The sequence below is a fragment of the Taeniopygia guttata genome, chromosome 7 (genome assembly GCF_048771995.1).
Source record: "Taeniopygia guttata chromosome 7, bTaeGut7.mat, whole genome shotgun sequence".
NCBI lineage: Eukaryota > Metazoa > Chordata > Aves > Passeriformes > Estrildidae > Taeniopygia > Taeniopygia guttata.
The window spans coordinates 18,974,509-18,981,371 of NC_133032.1; the positions used below are offsets into that span (position 1 = coordinate 18,974,509).

The 6,863-nt window shown below is 46.9% G+C and overlaps 1 protein-coding gene across 6 annotated transcripts in view; it reads right to left on the reverse strand.

The window, feature by feature from the left end:
- SESTD1 (SEC14 and spectrin domain containing 1) overlaps positions 1-1,619 on the reverse strand; it is a 48,610-nt gene extending 46,991 nt beyond the window's left edge. For 2 of the 6 annotated variants that reach the window (XM_030277571.4, XM_072932312.1), the window contains exon 1: positions 1,413-1,580. The gene's annotated coding sequence lies outside the window, so the exon portion shown is untranslated. Of the gene's footprint in view, positions 1-1,106; positions 1,247-1,412 lie in introns of those variants that run through there. The other 4 variants (XM_072932314.1, XM_072932313.1, XM_030277572.4 and 1 more) reach the window with 3 other exon arrangements.
- Between the last annotated feature and the right edge of the window lie 5,244 nt (positions 1,620-6,863).

The following is a 6,863-nucleotide window of genomic DNA, read 5'->3' on the forward strand; positions in this document are numbered from 1 at the left end:
TCCACAATCTCCCTGAGCAGCCTGCTCCAGTGCTCTGCCTCGTTGCTTTTTTCCCGAAAGAGCTAGGCATGACCAGCAACACAGCAAGCCATGGCCTCCCTGAGCAAGCTTCAGTTCTATTCTGTAGTCCACTTTCCCCCTTTTCTCTCTTCAGTTTCTGCTTGGTACAGACAATGGCATTAGGACTATAAATGCTCACATTCAAAAAAAGGAGAACCCTTATTAGCAAAGTAATTAATAACTACCAGTAATTCTATAATGTAGTAACAGTATTCATTATTTACTATACACTTAATCCTAGCAGGCAATGTCACAGAAGGGAGAAAAGGGGGGGAAACCCAGTACTGCCTCATCACAGTGAATTTTAATACATGAACAAAGTCAAGATCCAATTGTGAGGACACTGCAGACACTGCAATACTAAAAATGGAGAGGACCAATATTTCCTTTGGGATGCAGAAAGATGAGAGAGTAACAGACAAAAGCATCTATTAATACATATCCACATAAACCTCATCAATTTAGCTCACTATAAAACTTACAAAAAGTCAAAAAAATAAAGAACCACTCTTCCCTAATTGTTTCCACTCGTGCTTCCACAGACTCGTTTAAATTCTTCAACAAAAACAGTTGCTTTAGTGCATTGCCTTCGTACAATTGCCCGGCTAGAAAGCTCTGTCGGGGGTAGCAAGGGACACTACAATTATGGGGGAGAAGACAAAACTGCTGGACAATAGACCTGTCAAAAATCAAAGGAAGGGTAACCACAGCTATGAGCAACCACGTCTTCAGCAGTGAATCAGCTTCCCGACCAGGCAGCGCTTCCAGAATCCCAGGAGCGGCCGACGCCGCGGCAGTGACACGGCAGTGACACGGCCGTGACTCGTCCGCAGCCCCCGCACGGACCGGCGGCCCCGCACGGCCACAATCCCGGCCGGGAGCCGACTGCCGCCCCGCCCGCCTCCGGCGGCCTCCCTGCCGAGCCCCCTGCTGCCCCGCCGGGCCTGCCGCGACTCCCGCGCCCGCACAAAGGCAAAAGCTCCGCCGCCGGCGGCCGCTCGGGAGCCCCCCCGCCGCCGCCGCCGCCGCACCAACAATGCCCGAACCTGTTGCGCGGGTTCCCCCGGGCCGCACCGACCCGCCGTGCCCCCGGCAGGCCAGCGGCACCCGCCGCGGGGCAGCGAGCGGGGCGAGCTCGCAGCCGGGGCTGCTCCGCGGCACGGCTCCGCCACCGCCGCCCCGGGGAGAGCCGGAGCCGCCGCCGCACGGCGGAGCGGAGCGGAGCGGAGCGCCCCGCGGCGCCGGCAGCGCCGCTGCCGCCCGGGAACAAAGCGCGGCCAGGCCGCAGGGCCTGCGCCGCCCTCAGCGGGGCTGGGGCCAGGGCAGAGCCGCTCCGGAGCGCGGGTACTCACCCGATGCGGCTCTGCGGGTGCCCGGGCCGGGAGGACGCGGGGCAGAGCCTGGACCCGCCCGCTCCGGCCGGGCTGCGGCGGCTAACCTCGGCCGCCGCGCACCGCCTCGCTCGCCCAGCGGCAGCCCCTGGGGACGGGGGCGGCTCCGAGCCCTCCTCCGTCGGCAAGGAGACGGAGAGCGCCGGGCGCTGGCGGGCCCGCCCCCGCTCCGCTGCCCTCGCTCAGCGCCGCCCCCGCCGCGGGCGCGGAGCCGCGGTACCGCCCGCCCGCCCCTCGCGGAGCCGCCCGCCCCGCTCCGCCCCGCCCCGCCGGGAGACAATGCGGCCGTGCCGAGCGCTGCGCCCGGGGCCCGGCCCCGCCCGCCGCAGCTACGGACGGTCGTGGTAAACACTCAGCGTGGGACCAGCGGCAGTGTCCGGCTGCGGAGTTGACAGCGCTGGCAGCCGCGCTGAGATAACAGCTCTGTGCTCCGCTCTTTGGAGGTGCGCTGTGCGTGCTGGATGCGCGGCCAGCGGCTCCCCCGTGAACGCTGCCAGTGCCTCGGGCAGGTGTCGGCTGCCCCCGGGGCCGTTCGCCAACGACGATTCGGCACTCACGGTATCGCAGAATATCCTAAATATATCATAGAATACCCTGAGTTGGAAGGGACCCATGAGGATCATTTAGTCCAATTCAGCACTGACGTCTATTTTGTTTCACCTCTGATGGCAGATAAAAGCCCATCGTCTATCTTAGCTCCTGGACAAATGCCCTAAAACTCTTGTCAGGCCAAGATTAAAATAATAGAAGCAAAAATGCAGAAAGAAATGCTGTGAAGAAAGCTGCCTGGGACACTTGCCTTACATTCAGCCTAACCACTCTAGGACATATTGGAGTCTTAAATCTCCTTGCTGAATACATCATTAGGTGACCTAATGGCTCTTTAAAAAATTGGCTTCTGCAAACTCTATCTTATTTTGCTCCTGGTTTTTCCAGAGCAGTTGAATATAATTTATTGAATCTCATTCTGAGTATGAAAACTGTATCACAGAGGCTGCAACTGCTTCGTTTCTTCCCTCAAGACAAGAGTTTGCAGAGCCGCCTCTGTTCACCACTTTTCCTGGTTGGTGTCCAGTCAACATCTGCTGCAGCCACCACCACCTTTGGGACACACCTGTGGCACTGAGCTCATCCCTGGCCTCTGCAAACTCAGGATATGTCCCTCTCTCAGCAACACCACCCACTGCACATGCACGAGCAAAAGATACTGTCATACAGATTTTCAGATGAGGCCTATCAGCCAAGGCCTGCCAGCCTCGAGAACACACCTTCTCTCTTGGACCTTTCTTTCCCGGAAAAATACTTAAAACAGCAGCAGCAAAGAAAAAGAAAGGGCAAAATTACTTCCTTCACATTTTAATTACTTCTTTGTAGAGACAAACAGAGATAAGTTATCTTCATCAGCTTCCCAACAAAAGTAAATTGCTGTACAGAACCTCTTTAGGTGTGTTCACTAATGATTTAAAAATGTGCCAGATAGAACTTCTACATCGCTCTTCTACATTTATGCTTATTGCACACTTGTGGGAAAAAGTTAAGATAATAGAAACTTTCACTATTCATCAATATTGACTTGAGATCTCTCAGGCTGGATCTTTGTAAGCTCTGACTGAAGGACAAATAGTAATTCAGAACACCAGGTAAGTCATCTGATGCCTGACACGTGAAAGCTCAGTGGGACTCTCTGGCACATATATCTTTAAAAGGAGCAAGACAAAAATAAACAAAGGAAAAACTACAGCTGATTGTCATACATTAATTTTGCTTTCTGATTTCACATGTCTAAGATCCTCCATAGTGCACTTATTACACTCTGTGAACCATTCCTATCACATAGCCTATACTATAAATTGAGTGGTTTTGCTTTGCCTTGTAGATCTCTAATTTTCAGTACACATAAACTCATTAATCCTGATAAATTTTCTTGTGGCTACTTTTGGGAGAGGAGAGGAGTGGGAGAGAGAGGGAAAGGAATTCAGTCCAAAAGGATATAGACCCTGTTTCTCAATTTTTCTGGTCCCAACTAGAGTCTTTTCTCAAAGACAGAACAAGGCTTCTCCTGCAGAGGAGGGACAGAATTCTTGCAGTGCCTTCCATAAGAGAGAATTACCCAAAAGTCACTCATTTGTACTCTGGTTGGAGATATGCTAGTTTAAATATAAAAATACTGCAACAGGTTTTCTGACTTTTGTTTTCCATGCTCCATTTTTTGAATGAGTGACCAGGACAGACTCTGACATAATTAATATTTTTAAGGTCATGCCATCAGTTTAGAGTTGTAGTTAATTGCCTTTTCCATGCAAACTGCCAGTAGGAAGAAATCAGAGTATCAAGGATCCATTTGATTAAAATGACCCTTAATATATGGTGTTATTCTCCAGCAGCTGTGCCAGATTAACTCAAATACAAATGAAAGCAAATAGGCTGAAAACATCCTGAGCTTTGGGCACTGTGCTGTGTGCCAGCACAACAGAGCCTTTGTTACAAGGCAGAGCAGTGCTCTCACAACAGAGTTACTGCTTCCAGCTTCAGCCCTTGCTCTTCTAGAAAAATCAGCCTTCAAAGAAAAACAAACAAAACCCCCATACACTTCTACTGGACACCAACTCATGGTGGCACTGGTCACTCAGATGAGACACTGACCATCCTGTGCAGCTCCCCTCAGGTCTGTAATACGCCTTCCCTCTTGCTCCACTTGCCCCTGGGCAAGGGAGGTGCTGCTAGGCACAGCCTTGCACCTGGTGGGCTGGAAATCCTCCACCTGGAATGATTTACCTTGCTGCCTTGCTTGTTGTTTGCTTCTACATCTCCCTGCAATAGATAGGCAATTGATTTCACTTGTAGCACAAAAATGAATGTGAACAGTTAAGTAAATGGTATCTAGTGGGTATTGGGAAGAAATGCAACTTACAGAATAGTCCAGTTGATAAAAGGTATATACTAAAAATAAGCAAATAACTATATGCAGTGGGATAAGTGTAGGCTGGCAGCAATGAATTATAAATAAAAGCTGTGGAATATTTTCCACATGGAGCTTTCTGATCATGAAAAGATGGTATCATCATACTCACAGGTAAGAAGCAGAGGCACCTACTACTTTAATACCTTATGCATTTGTCATACAGCTAGATTCATGTTGGAAAATCAGTGAAAAAAGCCCCTTCTATAAGGATAGATAGGAGGTTTGGGAAGTGCAAGTGACAGAAAAATTCAAGCATTCAGTGCACATTCAAAACATCACAGAAACAAACAAAAGATCTGCAGAATTCAGTACATGAGCTACCATTCACTGGCTCCTGAAGGTAAGCCACATTCACCTATTAGCATTCAGATTTTAAATGACCCTTTAAACACAAATACTAGGTTTTAATCCTGAACTGAGGAGTGATTGTTTCTTCTGAAACAATTACAACAATGCCTTAAATTGTGCTCTTAATAGAATTTGAAACTCTAATCCCAAATAGCCCAAACCCATGAGATTTTGTTTACTGACTAGCACAGGCAGAAAGCCTGGCACTCTGTGTAGACAGCACCTAGCAGGTTTTGAAGGATCTATGTTTTATTGTACTTTTCAGAGGGCGTGTAAAACAATATTTTAAAAATTTCATCATAATTTTAAAGTTCTTCTGTTCAATTCTATGTAAAAAACCATAGACCATTTTATAATGAGATACAGCAGGATGAAACTTTGCAAGATTCTGAAGAATCTGGAGTGTTTTGTTTTTTCATGTGCTTCTTAATGCCCAAGTACAAACAATAAAGTACCCCTATCGTGTCCTTCCAAGTACTAGAGGCTGTTGGATTGTGCTTCCTGCAGCAAACTCGGCAGTGACTTTTGTTACTTTCTTTAATTATTTTTTATTTTCTGTGAAATAGTCTTCATAACTTGGTCTTTCTTGTATAAAATAAAATAGAAGCATAAAGGCTGCATTTCCTGAGAAATATTTAAAAGGAAGGAAAGCTATCTGTGCTTAGTATTTTGCTGCTCAGATTTCTTAAATATGAATGTAGTTTCTTTACAAATTTATTTAATCTTGTGAAGGAAAAATGATTTATGGCTGGCAGTAGACCTTGAGCATTTTTGATACAAGGGGGAATGCCTTCCTTTCTGCACAGCACCTAACATAACAAGAAAGTTGCTTCTCATGTCCTTCCCCTGTGGCCACAAACAACCTGGGATACAAGGGCAGGGATCTTGATCCTATAGCTTCACTCAGAAGGTACACAGCAGCAGAATGGAGAGGGGCACGTCTCAGGTCATGTTTGTGGCCACAGGGGAAGGACACGAGGACCAACTTTCTTATTCTGTTAGGTGCTTGTGCCATCCCACTGAGCAGGTTTGGTGGGATGTCTGCAGCATGCTCTGTCTCCCAATGGCTCAGTCTGATCAGGGGTTACTGCTGGTGTTTGCTGAAGCAGAGGAACTGTACTTACCATACTAGTTATCACAGGAGCCATAGCAGCTCTGAGAAGACATGACTGTGGAAGTAACACAGAGAGAGAGAGCTGATAATCAATGACATTTTGAATGACTCCTGTACAAAGCACCTAATGTTCTGCTGGAACCATATTTGCAGCTCCGTGATGCTTTCTTCTGCTTGCACCCTAAAAAAGGAAAGAACAGGGATTTTTCTAATGAGACTTGATTACCATCTCCCTGCAACTGCCTTGCTCTTCAGCCATGGAGTATATTAGCACTGCAGAGGCAGCCACACTCAGTACCACCACCATTTTTGCTTACATTAGATTTAGAGTTCATTTTCAGTTTCAAAATTAACTATTAGCAAAATGTTCACAGCATAAAAGAGGTTAGATGGCAATGTTGGTCAGGGATTGAGAATTGGGTGTTCTGTACTGTAACTGTTACTTTGTGTGGTCTTAGAAAAGGGGAAGACAAAGACAGCTTTACATTTTTTGCATGCATTATTGTGTGATTCTACATTTTAGCACAGTTCAGACATGGTGATGTTACCAAGCACCTTCTTGAGAAAAAAACTCTTCTCTAAGTTTCTTTGGAGGGCCATAATGGGGTGTTTGGAAAGAGGATAAACTGAAAGGGGTTTCCCAGTAATAGGCTTTTCTCTAAATAAATCATCTTTCTACGTTGACAAAACCTATTAATTTACACAAATAAGTAAAAGTTCTGCATAGGCTCCTCTTCATATGGCTCGAATCTCTTAAATTACAAACAACAGCATGCTTCAAGGTTAGGTTATACACTAATCACAGTCATTGTTAGCAAAAGTGAATTGAAAGAGGATAAGTAATATGAGCTATTTTTAGAGGCAATAAGAGGCAGAACTCTTCGCTTTCAGAGAAAAGTAATTTTTAGGAGTGAGTGGCTGAGCTGGTTAAAATTCTTCTCTGTGTCTACATAAATGTCCTTAGAGCTACCTGACTTCATAGTTTATT